The following is an 18,446-nucleotide window of genomic DNA, read 5'->3' as shown; positions in this document are numbered from 1 at the left end:
TAGGAGTTTATTAATTTATTTTATTTATTTTTTCTGTGTTGGGTCTTCGTTTCTGTGCGAGGGCTTCCTCCAGTTGTGGCAAGCGGGGGCCACTCTTCATCGCAGTGCGCATGGCCTCTTTTGTTGCAGAGCACAGGCTCCAGACGCGCAGGCTCAGTAGTTGTGGCTCACGGGCCTAGTTGCTCCGCAGCATGTGGGATCCTCCCAGACCGGGGCTTGAACCTGTGTCTCCCGCACTAGCAGGCAGACTCTCAACCACTGCGTCACCAGGGAAGCCCTCTTTTTGTATTCTTTACCAAAAGAAATGAAATCACTTATAGATAGACGGGGGTGAAGTTAATTATTTGGTTCCATTACAAAAGAGGTACTGAGAAGTATACTATGACCCAGCAATTCCACTCTAGGTATATGTATCCAAAGAAATAAGAGCATATGTTCACCAAGAGACTTGTACAAGATTGTTCACAGTAGCTTTATCATAACAGCCCCAAACTGAAAAGAACCCAATTGTCCATGCACAAAAAAAAAAGGATATACGTTTTGGTATATTCATAGAGAGAATACTACATAGCAATAAAAAAGGAACTGTGGGTACATGCCACAATACGGATGAACCCCACAAACATCACGTTGAGCAAAAGAAGCCAAAGTACAAGTAACTGATGGCTACAAAAGCTGGAATAGGTTGGGGGAGGGGAGGGAGAAATAACTGAGAAGAGAACCTTCTGGGGGTGCTAGAAATGTTTTAGATCTTGATCTGGGAGGTGGTTACATGGTAAAAATTCATCAAACTTACAAGCAGTGTACTTTATGTATTAACATGTTATATGGCAATTTTAAAAGCTGGCATATTTGGAACCTTTAACACAAAACAGAAGAATGTCTTTTAATCTTAAATTTCAAAACATAAGACTACTCCAAGAATGTAAGTATAACTGGAAAAGTGATTTTATACTAAAATTAGCCCACAGTAGATTCAACCAAAATTATTACAGATATGTATTTCAAATTTTGTTCTAAAATTTCTTAGTTTGCTGTATGCCTTCAAGGGTTGGGCATAGCAAATGTCAGAGTAATCTCTATCCTAGCCTCGTTTCAATCATTTCAACATCTTCCAAAAATAAAATAGTAATTAAATCCAAGTTTATCAATGAATAGATAAGGTCGTCTACTGAGAAAGAGAGGGTAAGTGGTTAAGGGGGCTACAGGAGAGTAGAAATTTTTAAATAACTGCTATGAGAAATGAAAAAGAACTAACTAGGAAAAAAGAAGAATTACTGGGTAATGTTGAGGGTCCAATTAAGATTGGTGAGCATGGATATTTAGTGGCTCCAGTCTGCAAAGTTAAGGTTTTCTCCAGATGTGCTCAGCAGGTCAGAGCCAGGTACACAGAAATGAAAAAGATTAACTGATCTGTGGCTGAGTATGGGTTAGACAGATGCAATGAAGAGACAAAAGTGCAAAGCAGCTCAGCATATTCCAAAAGTTACATAAGGTTCCAAGCTACTTAAGAAAATTAAGGCAGGAAGGGGACAAAAGAGGTGTCAAAGGACTAGAAGGCTCTGTAAGACTGAAAAGAAACTGTCAATGTCTATGTTCAAAAAGAAATCAAAAAATTGAACAACATATGCAGAAATTCATGAATAGGTCTTTTACAGCAAAGTACCATTTTTTCTTATTAGTTTAGAAAATGGAATGCTCCTGCCTAACAATTCAAATTTCCTTTTTTAGAGGAACTAGAAAGGTTCCAAATGGAAAAGGTCAAATGCTTAAAGTATTATAATTGCAAATTTATATGTTCCTCAACATTTCTATGTAAATCCAAAGATTTTTTTTCCAATGATATTTTGATTTAACTAAGGAAGTTTCCAAATTTCTTAGTGAATCAATGAACCTTTACCAAAAATCTTACTGTAAGCAAATCGCTCACCCCATACATCAGTATACCACCCTTTAATAGTGTGTGTTTATCTGTTTAAAGTGAGGTCATATGACAAAAGAATTATTTTCTATTTCCAAGCTCTGTCTAGCTTGACCTTAAAGTAAAACTGGTCAGTAACAATATGTAATGAGTGAATGGAGTAACAAAGTCAACAGGGAAAAGGTGGCTGAAAAGATTTAGGAACAAACAGCATAGTAAAGGCATTAATCTCAGCAAAGAATGATGTTTTCAGCACATCTGAAGCTGTAATGAAATAATCTCTAATAAAAAGGTTTAAAGTATAACAATCAAGCTTAGTATATGATATGAATCTAAATTATTTAATTTGGTTGAATTTAAGTATCATTTATTGAGTGTCTATTATTTTGCCCAGCAATGTGCTTGCTCTGCTGCTATGGAACATGTTCCTAACCTGAAGACACTTCATAGTATAGAAAAGAAACCCACATGTGAATTATCACAGTTTATCACAATACAAACAGTATTTAATTAAGTGCCAAACAAGTAAGATAAAGTCATAGTAGGGTATTTGCAACTTAACCAATATGGTTATTAGCTGGGGGTTGGGGGGGAATCACTATCACACCTCACAGGAATACCTGATGTTTCTGAGATGCCTGGCTACGGTTTGGACTAAAGATCCACAGCTGTTTTCGTGGTGGTAGTAAGAGATTTGGTTTTTGCATGTCAAAGAAACATTACTAACATACATATGCACACATCATTTATACACACAGGAACTTTGTTTTGGTTAATAAACTTTCAGTATCTGTTTTCGGTGATGGTTACTGTTCTCTTAATATGATGCAGCAAAACTTAGCAAACTGTTTTCCAAAGCTCATGTAAGTTAAACTAGAAATTACAGTGCAATGTGAAAAGAACGGCAGCTAGGTTCTCTAGCCAAAATTAAGACGTATTTGCCTATACCTCTAACTCTGTAAAACTGTGCTGCTAGTACTGGCATACAGCCTCACAACACACAAACACATGGAGTTTCACTGCTTTAATTTCATCACTTAGCTTCTACAATATTGCCTAAGAACTATTTACTTGTCACCCTCTGTATCCATTCTTTCAACAAATTCTACCACTGTCTAAACAGCTCGTTGCAAATGCAAATTCTCACCTGCCAGTGATCTTTAAAAGGTGAGCTTCCATACACAGAAACCATTTATACTATTAACACTAGGACCATCAGTAGTGCTATCAATCCATTTCAACCCATATCATACGTTTAATGGGCTGGTATGGGATGCTTCTCACCATCTACTGTATTTTACCCACTCTAATATACACATTTTCCCCCATTTCTGAGGTAAAGATGCATCTCACAATCTATCGCATTTTATAATTGTGCTGGACAGTAATTAAACTTAGCTGTCATTGTTCATACATAACCTTGTCATAAACTGTGTTATCTGCATTGTTAGTTTCATGCATGTTGAGTTTAACTACCTTTAAAATGTCTTGACACTGAAAAGTTACTGTGTACAAAGGTACAAAAATTGAGATCAGCAAATCAAATTTCATTATTGCTAGTAATAATCCCAATTCCATGTTTTCTCGCAAAGCAACGATAAAGTGATTTATGGGATATGAGAACAGCCACAAGTAGATGAAGCTGTATTATGCTTTGTTACTGAGATACATGCCAAAGGATAGCCTATCACATGCCAAGCAATGCAAATAAAGACAGAAGAAACTGTCAAGTCTCTGGGGATAAAAGATTTCAAAACAATGAGTGGCTGGTATGACCAATTATAGACTGCACAGGCATACAGCATGTTCCTTCTTATTGTACATAAAATAGTGCTGTGTCGTATCTTAACGGCAACTCAGGTTCCATGAAATTAAGATTTTAAAAATTAGAACCCTTCATTCTTGCTCTTTGCCATCTTAGGATGGCACCACCATTCACTCAGTTATTAAAGTTAGAAACCTGGAGATCATTCTTGACTTGTCATTTCCAAAACACATAAAGGATCACACTTCTCATTATTACCTCTATGGCAACCATAGCCCAGGCACCATCACCTGAACACTGCAACGACCCAACCCTCCCCTCTTCCATTCCACCCCCAGCACAATCCAACATTCACACCTCAGCTAGAGGTGTCGCAACCTTGGCACCTTTGACATTTTGGGCCAAAAATACTTTGCTGGAGGGAGCCTGTCCTGTACTACTGCAGAATATTTAGCCATATCCCTGATCTCTACCCATTAATGCCAGTAGCATACACCATCACCCCCAGCTGTGGCAAATGAAAAAGTCTGCAGATTGCCAAATGTCCCCTTGGAAGCAAAATATAACCCACAGATGAGAATCACCGAGCTAGAGGGATGTTTTTTAAACATTTCTCTGCTTAAAACTCTCCAATGGTTTCTCATTTTACTTATAATAAAATCTGTGCTCCTTAGAGCCTTGCTCACCCAAACGTATCCTATGTAATCCAGATTCTGCCCTACCCCTCTAACCTCAGGTGAAGCCACTATATTCTTCCTGCATTATGCTCCCTCCATAACGACCTTTCAGTCCCTAAAATACCACAGCCATTTCTGCTATAGAGATTTTGCCTTTGCTCTTCCTTGTGCCTGAACCATTCTTGCCAGGTTATGTGCAAGCTCAGCTTAAATTTAACATCCTCGAAGATGCCTTTCCTGACTCTGTTTATGCATCTCACCATTACCCATCACAGTACCTCACTTATTCCCTTTACAGCTTTTAACACAGTGTACAGTTATTTTGTTTACCTGATTATTGACTGTCTCTCACATGAGGACAAATACCTTGTCTACCTTATTTCGAGCATCTAGGCAAAATGAAACGAACAAATTTATTAACTCGAGAACCTTAAGTACTAGATAAGTTGGTATCAATAACTTCAACTCCACCCCCCTCTCATTTCCCACCTATATTTATGATCATTCCCTTGAAGTGGAGGGAGGAGAGTGGAGGGGAGAGGAAGAGACTAACAAAGCCCTCATCCATAAAGTATCTTTGTCATCATCATGTTCCCTGAAGCACTGGGTGCAGATTAAGTGACATATGTAATGAATCTAAAGCACTTGGATGGGTGTGATAAACAACCTGTATTCAATAACTGATAGCTTTGTATGAAAAGCACCAAGCACAACACCTATACAGATAACTGAAAAATGACAGTTCTCTTGCCCCTTTTAATATCACTCTACCACCAGCTTGCCCTGAATACAGTAAGAATGTAATTTTGTACCTAGGAGATACCTCTCCCCTTCCAGGCCTCCAGGAACATAACATACCATACTAGGTGTAACACAGGTTAGTCATTCATATATGTATGTTGACTGAGGAAAGCAAAATATCTGTTAACCAAAGCCAAGTTATCATAAAAAGACTTCAGAATTATACTTCAATTAGCTTCAGTAAACAAAATAACCATATGAATATTCAATTTCTGAACCCAGCTTTAAATTAAATTCAGGAAAAATATAAATTACTGTTTAACAATATCAGTGTTGGTTACTAAAAATACCTATACGTCTAATACAAATACAAGTCTACTTATAGAAAACTGCACAACTTTTACTTAATAATTAGAAGAAAATGATTTATCTTAAATTCCTTTTTAATATACTGTTTCTGACAGCATTCTGTATATGCATTTGGGGCGGGGGGGTCCTGAGGAAAGTGGTAAAGCAATATATTATAAAGGAAACATAAAGGCAGCCAGACTGCCAGGGTCTGAATCCCAGTTCTGCTAATTACTAGCTATGTGAACTCTGGAAAATCACTTAACTTCTCCATGCCTCAGTTTCCTCATCTGTAAACTAAGACTTAACAATACTACCCACCTCATGGGGTTGTTGTAAGGATCACCTAAGTTAATGTATGTAAAATGCTTAAACAGTGCCTAGTATATAGGAAATACTGTTAACTATTAATGTTACCAATACTGTTAACTATTAATGTTATTGTTATTTTATTTCTTTGCATCATTATGGTTAACAGCTGCCATACTGGATAGCACATATACAAAACATTTCCATCACTGCAGAAAGTTCTATTAAACAGCACTGTAACAGACTACAGGATAGTTAGAATGCCTGATGAGATAATGCTTATCTTCTCTAATTTTTTAAGAAGTGCTTAGGAAAAAAGCACTCTAAACCTAAAGTAGTTTTTAATCTAATAACTTTGACAGGTAACAAAGAACTTGGGTTTTGGTCTATTTAACAAGTCAAATAAAAGAGAAGTGGTGAAGGAAAGAGAGACTTTTTTAAGGATCTCTATTCGACAAGATAACAAAACAAATGAATTTTTTATTTCCTGTCTACCTTACCCTACTAAACACTCTCTGCAAAGGCTACCATACTTAGAAAAGGAATTTGTTATTAATTATATTCAAATATAATTATCAACATATCAAAAAAACTTGTGATACAGTATTGTATGTGCTTCTTTAACACAGTAAATAAAAGATCTAGAGGTGGGTCTAACAGCCCAATTTTAAAGCACTGATTAGGATAAAAAATATTTTGAGATATCTGTATCTGCAGATACAGATCTGCAACATCTGTAATTTAATATGAAAATATTTCTGATTTCTATTGGTAACAAAGCTACAGCATTGCTCATACAACGGTGATTTATTGCCTACATTCAAAGTTGAAGAAAACGCTAAATCTTACTTAGAGGTTAGGGAAAATGAAAATATTATTTTCCCATCTAAGTTTATGAACTCCAGGTTTTAAAAAAAAGTTGCTTAAGAGATTAGACTTCAGAGTTATAAAAACCTGGACTCAAACCCACCGCTTCCTAGCTAGGTAATGGGAAAAGGTACTTTACCTCCTCTGTGAAATGTGAGTAATACCTATATAAGATAGCTGTGTTTATTATCATGCTACTCAACATAGTATTTGCCACATTCTCAATAAACCTGTGTACTATTAAAATCAGTAACCAAGTTCTGACAGTTATGTACTTCAGAACCCTCTGTGCATCAGAAAATCAGAGATTTGATGTCAGTTGGTCTCGGGTAGATCACACCCATTCTTTGGTATATTTTTAAAGCTCCCAGGTGATTCTAATGTGCAGCCACTAGCCTAAGGACAAAGTTCAAACTCTAGTTTGGCACACTAGGCACTCTGGTCACTGCTTACAGCTCTAAATTTTAATCACTCCTCTATAGGTAACCCCAAGCTCTTCACACACACTCAAATAATGCTTCCTCAAGAAGTGGGCTAGAGTAGTGGCTCTCAAACTTCAGCCTGCATTAGAATCACTGTTAAAACACAAATTGCTGGTCTCTACCTCAAGAATTTCTGATTCAATTGGACTGGGGTGAGGACCAAGAACTTGTATTTCTAACAAGTTCTCAGGTAATGTTAATACTGCTGACGCAGGGAGCACAATTTAAGAACCACTGGGTTCTAGACTACATCACTACATTGTCCCTGTATATTCACCTGGAATGCCATTCCCATCTCCATCATCCCATTCTTGCTTGGCTAACTTTCACTTTTCTTTCAAAACTTATATAAGAATTTTCCTTCAGGAAGCATTTGCTCACTTCAACAAACCACCTCAAGGCATTTATTACGTACTATAAAACTTATCTGCCAAAAAAACCACACTACAGAATATTCTTAATGGTATACTAACGCACAGGTTAAATATCTACTACCATATACAGGCTGTTTTGCAAGAACTGGGGGAAAAGGCCTCCTTTGGGCAGGCGAATTAGAAAATGCTGAAAAAGCAAATGGACAGTTGGTCAAGCAGAATGAAACCCGGATTTCAGCCCCCACCTAGCCCCTTGGCCGTGGCACCTTTATGCAGAGCACCACCAATTCCTAACCAGTCGTGGCAGCCCTGGCACAGCCTACCACTAAAACACAAAGGAAGAGCCCTTAGATCAATCCTGGACTTGAGAAAGGGAGAGACGATGGGAGGAAGGGGCAATAAGGCTGTCTGGAAAGGATTTTTGGAGAAGGTTATATCACACCTAAGTTCTGAGTCTTGAATCGCCTTCTCTGTACATCAGGAAGACAAGAACTGTGCTTTAATGTTTTTATACCCACAGTGCTCGGCTCACTGTAGATGTTCAATAAATGTTTGAATGACTCACAATGACTAAAATTATATGAAGACACTTGCTAATCTATCTCTTTCTCACCAAATAAAGAAGCAAACACACACCCATAGCTGGAACCAAAAGCCATAAATACTATCTAAATATTAACGTATTTGGCCTGTACACTAATCAGCTAGGGGAAAGCATGAATTATTCTAATAACCTGTTGGAAGATGAGACAAAAGGGCCTGCTGATAACACACTTAGGTTTTTCAAAACTAAAGTCTTTAAAATCAAAAACTTTGCATTACCTGATTCAGAACTGATTTCCTGATTATTTCAACATGGACTAAAAAATTTACAGGAATCTTGGAAACTAATTTTACAACAAAGAAATTGAGGCTCAGAGAAGTAGTGACTCAAAGGCACACAGCTAGTTAGTGGTAAAGCTGTAATTAAAACTCAAGTCACTGGCCCTATACTAGTTTTCTCTCTCCTATATCACACTCTCTTTGCATTTATAAAATAAAATATTAAATATCCAAAACTTTTTTTTAAACTCAGATTAACCCAGGTTTTGGTCTCTCTACCCCATTTTTATGAGAGGAAAAGCAGCCATCTAACCATCTTACTTTGTCTAGGAACTTAAAGAGGTAACTTTCAAGATTATGTTTTGCTTTTGGTAAATATTCATTCCTAAGTCTCTTTGTTTGCAAAATTATACATGCAAAGCTAATATTCATAAATAAAAATCCTGATACAGTCTTCAAATTTTCTCAATTACCAAGGAAGCATTACAATGGATTTCCAAGATACAGTACTTTCTAAAGAAAGAGCCTGATTTTTAAAATACGTTTAACAATAAGCGGAAAACTCTGGCTATAACTCTCACCTCTCTATTAACCTGAGTACCTCATCCTCTGACCTCTCTCATTAATGGTTTATTAAACTAGCTTTATGTGCTAATAAGAACCAATTAATTAAAATTCTTTGCTTCTGGAAAGTAATCTTATGACTTATCTGGATTATAATTTTATTCACCTTTTAAATTTAAGATGAATGTCTTTTGGATTTATATACAATGCAACATAGTCTAAGAGTTAAGAGTTAACTTTTTAACTGACACAGCAATCCACGAGACATGCTTGGTTTTTTTTCTTTTCTTCTTTTTTTCTTTTTTTTTTTTTTTGCGGTACACGGGCCTCTCACCGTTGTGGCCTCTCCCGTTGCGGAGCACAGGCTCCGGACGCGCAGGCTCAGCGTCCATGGCTCACGGGCCCAGCCTCTCCGCGGCACGAGGGATCTTCCCGGACCGGGGCACGAACCTGCGTCCCCTGCATCGGCAGGCAGACTCTCAACCACTGTGCCACCAGGGAAGCCCGAGACATGCTTTTATTACTTCCAATTATACAGGTGAGAAAACTGAGATTTAGAGAGGTTAAAGAATTTGCCCAAGTTTACATGCCTAGGAAGGAGATGAGTTAGAATTTGACATAGGCTGTGTAACTCAGGTGTCAGGAACTCTCTTGGACAATATATAATGGCTTTCTTAGCCTTTAATCATGTGATAATGCTTCCTTCATCTGTGTACAAACATTTTAACTATCCGTAACAGTAGAAGGTAAGTAAGGCATTTTCTTCCTGAAAGTTAATTTAGGCTTTAAAAATAAAGCAGAACACAGCTTAAGACATTCTTTAGCTTTTGTATCTTGCATTCTGTCCTAAGCATTTCTGCGCGTATGCTACCTTGTACTATCTCTACTAGAGAACAGAGAAAGCCTACCTCTCAGTACTCTAAATGAGATAAGAAAAAATAATAACATGATATAATAGAATCGACAGACCTTTAGAATAACAGAGGGAATAAGGGACCTCAAAAGAGACAATCAGGTCATGTTCATGCTTGACTATGTATAAAACTTTTTTTCTGCCTAAGATTGAGGAGACAAGCAGTGGTGTCTCAAACCTCTACCTTTAAACCAACTCAACAATTATGAAGAGAAATCTTGTCAAAGAGCCTAAAAAGGTAATACTTAAGTATTGTTATCTCAATTAGAAAATAAAAGGACTGCCCTGAAAAACTCTTCCAACTCTTCCTGACCCATTAAAAATAATCTATCATTTGGGGGGACCTGACAAGGAGAAGGGCTTGTCCTCTTACCTCTGCACTTTATGCTTCCAAAGTATCCTGAACCTAACGCCCTCACAACATTTCAGGGTAGTATCCCTATTTGTTTTGTTGCTTTGGGGTTTGGTTTCGGTTTTTAATCTCTCCCCATAAAACAGAAGCTGTTTAAAAGCAAAGTCTATGTATTTAACCACTTTGTATATCACTACTAGTCACGGAGTAAGCACTCATATTAATATTTGCTGAAAAAATTTTAACTGGATTCCCATCACAGAGATAAGACAACTGAGGCCTCTAGAAATTAAGTGTTCTACTCAAGACCTCATGACTGTTATATGATAGAAAAAGAAAACCAAATCTCTGTAAAATAAACTTCAAAAGATTACAAAAAGCATAAATAAGGCTGAGATAAAAATGCCCTTTTAACAGATTTAGAGTGTGGGTTCTGAAAGTAAGTCTGGATTTAAATCCTGGCTCTCTCATTTATTAGTTGTCTGGCCTTGCAACAATCAGTCTACAAAATACTGTGCCTTATGAACACCACCACTTACCAAATCTTACGGTGCCAACAGTAAATGCAATAATGCATTTGCAGTAAATGAAAATACAAAGACAGTGATAACTGTTGGCCGAAGTTATCAGGAAAGATTTTACACAGATTCTACAGCTCAGTGTTTGTTTTTTCTGTTTTTCCTTTCTTTGTGAGCTATATCAATTATACAGCATAATACATAAAATCTAGATAACAGTTTAAAGAATTATCAAGTGAACACTCCATGTGACTACTACTAACATCAAGAAATAGAATACTCCAAAAACTTCTCTACAATGTGTCCCTCCCTCATCACAAACTTGAGAGGTTTAAGCAAATCTAATAAACTTAATTTAGTTAATTTAAGATTAAATAAGTTTAATCTAACCTGTAAAACAGCAGCAACATAATAATAACAATTTCCTCACAGGGTTAGTGTAAAATATTTACTGGTATACAGTAAACACTCAATGAGTGTTTCTTACACACACATTATACCCCAGAACAAAGACATGGGGTGGGGGGGCGGGGAATATAACTATGTAATCAAATTGGTGAGAGCATAAAACCTACACAGAGAAGTACAGCACAGAGACAGAGCTGGAAAGTTAGGTTGGGGCCATGTAAGAAATAAAAGAAAAATCTAAGCTAATAACATAGAGGAAATTGAGAAAATTCACTGGGCAGTTTTGAAAGACAATTCTCCATGGGTCTCTTGTTTTTCTGCCTGTCTGGAAAACAGAGGCACCAACTGCCTTTGATCCAATCTTTTCAAGTATATTTGTAGAATCTTGGAAAAAAGAAATAGCATCTCCCTCAGAGAAAAGGAGAGGTATGCTTACAACCCATTATAAAGATTCCAGTTTCTCTAAGCTTGGGATTCCCCTCCTCTAACACAACCCAATGCATGTGCGAGTGTCACATCTTCACCCTACCGTGTACAAACTGGGGCTCCAAGATCTGACACTAATAACTGTGGCTACTGCTCTTGCTGTAATGCACTGTTCTTCATCTCTGACCAAGGAGTCTCATGACTCCATTAAACTGTAGCAGGTTAACTTAGCCTGCAAGTAGGGTAAAATCTCAGAACTTTCACAGTTCTTGACAGGCATTAGCACATAATCAATGTTTATTATAACTGATAGATTCCACTTCCACACTGTCAGAAAGGATAAAAAATGCAAAACCCAACTATATGCTGCCTTCAAGAGGCACATTGTAAATATAAAGGAAAAAGGAGTTTTAAGTAAATGGATGGAAGAAAATACATTACAGAAACAGTAAGCTCAAGAAAGTTGGAGTGGCTATATTAATATCAGAAAAAGCAGATTTTAAGACAAAGACTATTACCAGGGATAAAGAGGGACATTTCATAAAGCCCAATTCATCAGAAAGACCTAATAATCATAAATTGTATGTGCCTAATAACAGAGCTTCAAAATACATGAGGCAAAAATTAACAGAATTAAGGGAGAAACAGATAATTCCACAGTCATAGTTGGATATTTTAACATCCCTCTCAGCCACTGAATAGAACTAGACTAAAAAAAACAAAACAAATAAAACAAAACCCGAGACATAAATGATTTGAAAAATGCTACCAAAGCACTTTAATCTAATTGATATTTACAGAATAGTACACCCAACAACTGCAGAATATTCTTTCAAGTGTGAAAGGTACATTTACCAACATAAACCATATGATGAACCATAAAACAAGGTTCAGTACATTTAAAAAGATTAAAATCATACAGAATATATCTCAAGACCTCAAAATAAAATTAAGTTGGAAATCAATAACAAGATATCTAAAATAATCCCAAATACATGAAAATTAAACAACACGCTTTTAAATAATCCGTGGGTCAACAAAGAAATCACAAAGCAATCAGAAGCTATTTCAAACTAAAAGATAATAAAAATATCAAAATCTGTGGGATGTTGCAGTGCTTGGAGGAAAATCTATAGCTTTGAATGCTTACATTAGAAAACAAGAAATGTCTGAAATCTATGACCACTTTAAGAAGCTAGAAAAAGAAAAGCAAAATACATGGGGGAAAGAAAATTATAAAGAACAGAAACAAATGAGAGAGAAAAGACAAATGGAGAAAATTAGCAATGTTATTTTTGAAAAGAGATACAAATAAATAAACCAAGAATTAGACTGGCCAAGAAAAAAAGAAAGAACACATTAACAACACCAGAAATTAAAGAGATATCACTACAAATCCTACAAGCAGTCAAAGGATAACAAGGGAATCATATAAACAACTAATGTCAACAAATTCCTTTAAAAATACAACAAAACTAACATAAGATGAAACAAAATCTGAATAACTCTATGTCTAGTAAAAAATTGAATTTGAATATACCAAAAGTCTTCCCACACACACAAAAAAAATTTAAGTTCAAATGGTATCACTGATGAATTCTATCAAACAGTCAAGGAATATTGCACAGTCTTTCAGTCAGTAGAGGGAACACTTCCCCGGCTTATCTTATGAGGCCATCATAATCCTAATACTGAAACCTGAAAAAAAAATTACAACCAAAGAAAACTACAAAATAATATCCCTGATGAAGAAATATCCTCAAGCCCTAACAAAATATTAAACATAAAAAGGATAATACACTGTGATCAAGTGAGGTTATCCTAGGCATCAACATTTGAAAACCACCACTGGTGTTTGAAAACCTGTGGTAGAATGATGAGCACTTTGTTGCTAAATTTGGCTACTGCAAATATTTTTGTTCACCTACCCCAACATACAAGAATATCTCTCATCAGAAATATAAAGATGTAAGTATAATTGCTAGGTTTATGGTACATGTATTCTTCAACTTACTACAAGTCATTTTCTTTTGCAAAATGACTATGTCCCTCCAAAAGTGGGAGTCTAATTTCCCCACATTCTCATTAACACTTTATATTATCAGAATTTTTAATGTTTGCCAATCTGATAGAAGTGAAATGATTTCTTCTTATGGTTCTACTTTGCACTCTCCCAATTACCAATGAGATTATAATTCGGCTGTGGGTTGCTGTAAGTCATGATACCACATAGGTGAGTTGCAACCAGCATTCTTAATTTAAACAAAAGAAAAAATTTAAAAATCAGCATGTACCACATAAAGGTTAGACATTATTTCCATGGTTTGTGTGTTTGTACTGGGTCACAACATAAAATGTTTTTGTAACTTTGAGCTTCTAGCAAGTTAAAAGCCATCTCTAGAGCTGTTTAATTACAGCAAAACTCCTTAGAGAAATTTGGGCAACTAACTGGTACATCATTTAGGCCCACAGTACTAAGGATGTATCTTATAAAGAAGGCAGGATTGAGATGTCCTTTAAGCACTAACTGGCTTAAAGAATTAGAAGAGGGAGAAGAAACCTGAAAGAAGAAATAAGGAGTGAAACAAAAAGGATTCTATAAAACAAACTGGTCTATGACCTACTTAAAGCTCACTTAAAAAGAATCACATTTGTCAATAAGACAAGGTTTCTCTCAGCACTAAAACATAGGAAGTTGGGATCCCATCCTCTTGACTACCAAAATGACAGAAAACTGATCCTTCCTTCTCTGTAGACACATCCTAATTCCCACCTCAAGAATCATCTCTTTCTTGGGCTTATGCAAGAGCATCCTCTTAGGTCTCTGCTTCCTACCTTTCCCTACAGAGCGTCACAGTACCAAGAATCATCTAAATTCTAGAGATTCATATTTTAATTCAGCTAACAAAGATTTTCCAAGCGCTTACTATATCACCTCTCTATTAAGAAATTAAGCTGTACCTCCCGAACAATTTTAACTCCTGGTTATAGTCTCTAAATCTTGTTATTCTTAACTAAAATTGTCCTAATTGCCTCCTCTTGAAGGTGTTTTGCTTCTTGGACTGTTAAATCTCCCGCATACCATGACCAATTTCTGCTACCCTCTTTGTCCACCAATAATATCCCTACTCTATTTTAAATAACTATTCTTTTTCATAATCCCTTCTTGAAAAGTTGCTGGACCAATCACACCACAGCAAATGTCTGGTGTAATGAGTTTATGAATCTACCTGTCACTTAATAAGAGTGTGATCTTAGGCATTTAAATTTCTTAACTTCCCTGAGATTCAATCTCATCCCTAAAATGAGAAACAATAAGTATCAAGCAGTAATGAGAATTACATAATCTCTATTGCCTTTTTTCTTTTTACTTAACTTTATAACTTTTATTTTTAATTTCCTCTAAATGCAATAAAATGCTTTTATAGAGGGACGCACTTCAACTGAGGTACCATGAAATACAAAACGGAAAAAGCATGAAGACAAAACCTGTATGAGTAAACTCACCAGGTGGGGTTACACTGCTCTGCCTATGTGCTCTTCTTGTACATCCAGATTCTAAAGAAGCAACTGTAAAGATACTTCTTTCCCCATGGCAAGCAAAATTCTAACAACCCACAATGACCCACACCCTAGTATATAACCCTCCCCTTGAGTGCGGGAGAGACTTGTAAATATAATGGAACATCACTCCTGTGATTGTTACATGGCAAATAGATTTTTGCATATGTATTTAAGTTCCCTAATCAGTTGAGTTCACCAAAAAGGAGATCTTCCTGAGTGGGTGTGACCAAATCAGATCAGCTTTAAAAAGGGGTCTTAAAAGGGAGTCCAAACAACAGAGACAGAGGAAGCCAGAGCAACTGACTTCTGCTTGCCTGGATGAAAGCAAACAGCCATGATGTGAAATGCCTACGTGAACATGTGGTAAGGAACTGAGAAAGGTCCTTGGCCAACAGCTAGAAAGAAGATGGCAACATCAGTCATACAGCCACAAGGAAATTCTGCCAACAAGTAGTGAGCATGGAAGAAGGTCATGAGCCTCAGATGAGAACTGCAGCCACAGCTAACACCTTGATTTTAGCCTGGTGAGATGATGAAAAGAGAGCCCAAAGTACCCAGATTTCTCACCTACAGAAACTGTGAGCTAATAAATGGGTGTTGTTTAAGCTAGTAAATTTGTGGTACTTCGCTATACATAAAAAGAAAACTAATACACTCCATCAACACAGGACAAAGCAGAAAAGGATAAAAAGGGGGAAGAGACATCTTTTTCTCCAGAGTGCACTGTACCTCCTCACAGCACTGATTATGAAGATATACAGATCCAGAATCAAGGAAAAAGATTAAAACTATAAAATTACATAAATTTTTACAGTTTTAATAATTAAGAAGGGCTTTTCCACACACAGCTTGTTATACAACTACCATATAATTTATTACCTTCATTTTAGTGATGAGGAAAGAAAGGCTGGAAGAGTGACACCCCAAAGATCACAAACCTAGGATATGTTTAAAGTAACTTCAGTCCAGGGCTCTCTTCTCCCCTACCACAGCCCCCTTAAGGCTTTAAAAGAGTCATTCAAATCAACAGTACCTGCATACTGTCTTCAGGGGAAGCATTCCTAGTAACATAACAATTTCCCGTATTTCAAATCTATTTAAATACCCCTTGGCTTTGTCAGAATGTCAAAACTAAAGTGGATACTGAAAATTTTCCAATCAAAAGTAGTTTGGTTGTAAAAATGACCATGGGTAGACCATTTGAAAAAACAATGTACATTTTGAAATGTAATGAAAAAACTTTAGCAAAACGCTTGTCGGTTTTCTAGTACTTTATTTAGATAGCAAACAAATTGTGTTATAACTATTCTCAAAAATCCAAAGCAAGTAAACAACCTTTCCAAATCTTTCACTATTTCCCCCCTTGGGCAAATTTGTTTAGCCTGAACATTTCGTACGTTACAAATATGAGAACGTGGTACAATATATCATACAATACACAGGTTGTTTTTATTTTCACTGTTATATGTATTTTCCTAAGTGCTTCACCATCAGAATTTGTAATTTTCTTAATAAGATACAGGAAAATCTAAAAGGTGTAGTCAAATTCCACGTAAGTTACAAATCACACAACTTTCTTCATGCCTAGTCAAATACTTTCATAAACACTATGTTTGCTAAGAGATGCAAAATAAAGTCCTTTCTAGTCACAACCACGAGAAGGAATAAACTATATATTCATCATCTTAACATCGACTTTAACAGCAAATAATTCGCTGTCGTCACATACAAACAGCATCGTTTTGAGTCTATAAGCGTCCAAAACCATCCCATGATTTATACGCCCGGGACACGATTCTCTGCAATGTGAAGAAAATCGATAACATTTCAAATGTTGGTGGAAGGGGTGACGTGACAATCCTAAAACCTGAAAATTTCTTAGTCCCTACAGCACACAAGAAGCACCCCGTTTGGACTCTCCAATCGAGGCCCAGGTCCAACTCCAGGCACTCCAGTTTCCCAGCTCTTCACCACCACCACCACCCCGAGAAAGGAGGGAAAACAACTTTTATTGGCCTCGTCTCCTGGGGGGCTAGCAAACTAGCGGGGCAGTGCTCCAGCCTGGACACGTTTCACAAGGAGGCCTCCGTCGGGGGCGGGGAGGGCAGATAGCGGGAAAGCCCGGCTTCGACGTCCCCTCTGCCCCAAGCGCCAGCCCCCCGCTCCACCCCACCGAGAAGAGACCTGGGCCGGCCGCCACGCCGAGCGACCCCCCGGCCCCTCCGCCGAGGCGAGCTTGTTGTCATGTGACGCCGCCACCGCCGCTAAAACACCGCAGAAACGCAGGGCGGCGGGCGGCATTCGCACCAGCCCGCCTCGGCCCGGCCCCGCCGGGCGCGGGCGAGTCCCGAGAGTCCAGGCGGGGGGGGGGGGGGGGGGGGGGGGGGCCCGCGGGGGGGGGGGGGGGGGGGCCGGCCGCGGCGGGGGGGGGGGGGGGCGGGGGGGGGCGGAGGGCGGGCTTGGCGGCGGGCCCGAGCGCGCCACAAAGGCTTCCGCGCCCGTCGCCGTAGTGCCTGAACGGGCGGGGGCACAATTTTCGGGGCCCGCGAGAGGGGTGCGGAGCGACCAGGGCTCCGGGGCGCCCGCCGCACCCACAGTCGTTCCCCCCGGCTCCCGGACGGCCGGCGACCGCCGCGCCCCGCACAGGCCCGCGCGGCCTCCCTCCCCCGCGCGGGGCCCGCGCCCGGCCCGCCCGCTCCCCGCTCGCGCTCTCTCGCTCTCTCCCGGCCTCCATCTTGGATCGGCGCTTCCAGCCCCCGCGCCGCTGCCGCCGCATTCCCCCTCTTTCCCGCCCCCCGCTGCCGTCGCCGCCGCCCGCACTCACCTCAGCTGCCCATCCGGGCGCAGCCGGCCGTCGACCTAGTTTCCCCCCAAAAGTCTCCGGTGTGTTATTCCCGATGTGGGGGGGTTGTTACGGGGTGGTCGCCGGGGGTTCGGGAGCGGGGGCCGCGCCTTCAACGGAGCTGCAATCCTAACCCGCCATCTGGTGGCATTTTCCACACGCCAATGGCGCCGCTGCAGACTTGGGTCCGGACCGCCCTCTGCTGGCCGCCGTGCTTACTGCCTCGCTGACGGGACGGACCTGCCCGGAAAGGGGAGGGAGCTGAGGCGCGAGCTGGCGGCCGCGGCGGGGACGCGCGCAAACGCTTTCCTGTGGGGATTACGCGCACGCGCGCCAGCGGGGCGGGAAACGTGGCCGCTGCGTGGCGGCCCGGCCCCCGCACGGAGCGCTGGCCCAGCTCAGCCAATCGCGAGCGGCGGATACCTCTCCGTGAGGGCCCTGTGGACTGCTCGTGGCCGCCCGAGGCGGGCGGAAGGATGGCCGCGGCGGCGCTTGCGCGCCCCGCTAGCTGAGCTGCTGCCCGCCATTTTTGGAGCTTTTCCGAGACCTGGGA

At 39.5% G+C, this 18,446-nt stretch overlaps 1 protein-coding gene across 1 annotated transcript in view; it reads right to left on the bottom strand.

Annotated features, from left to right (window-relative positions):
- The window catches only part of STAG1 (stromal antigen 1), a 434,108-nt gene extending 416,066 nt beyond the window's left edge, over positions 1 to 18,042 (bottom strand). Inside the window, exon 1 of the mRNA XM_029214246.1 lies at positions 17,876 to 18,042. The gene's annotated coding sequence lies outside the window, so the exon portion shown is untranslated. The remainder of the gene's footprint in view (positions 1 to 17,875) is intronic.
- Positions 18,043 to 18,446: the final 404 nt, after the last annotated feature.

Source organism: Monodon monoceros, unplaced genomic scaffold (genome assembly GCF_005190385.1).
Source record: "Monodon monoceros isolate NGI ecotype Baffin Bay Population unplaced genomic scaffold, NGI_Narwhal_1 Super_Scaffold_11, whole genome shotgun sequence".
NCBI classification, from domain to species: Eukaryota; Metazoa; Chordata; class Mammalia; order Artiodactyla; family Monodontidae; genus Monodon; species Monodon monoceros.
This window is presented reverse-complemented; position numbering and strand designations above follow the sequence as displayed.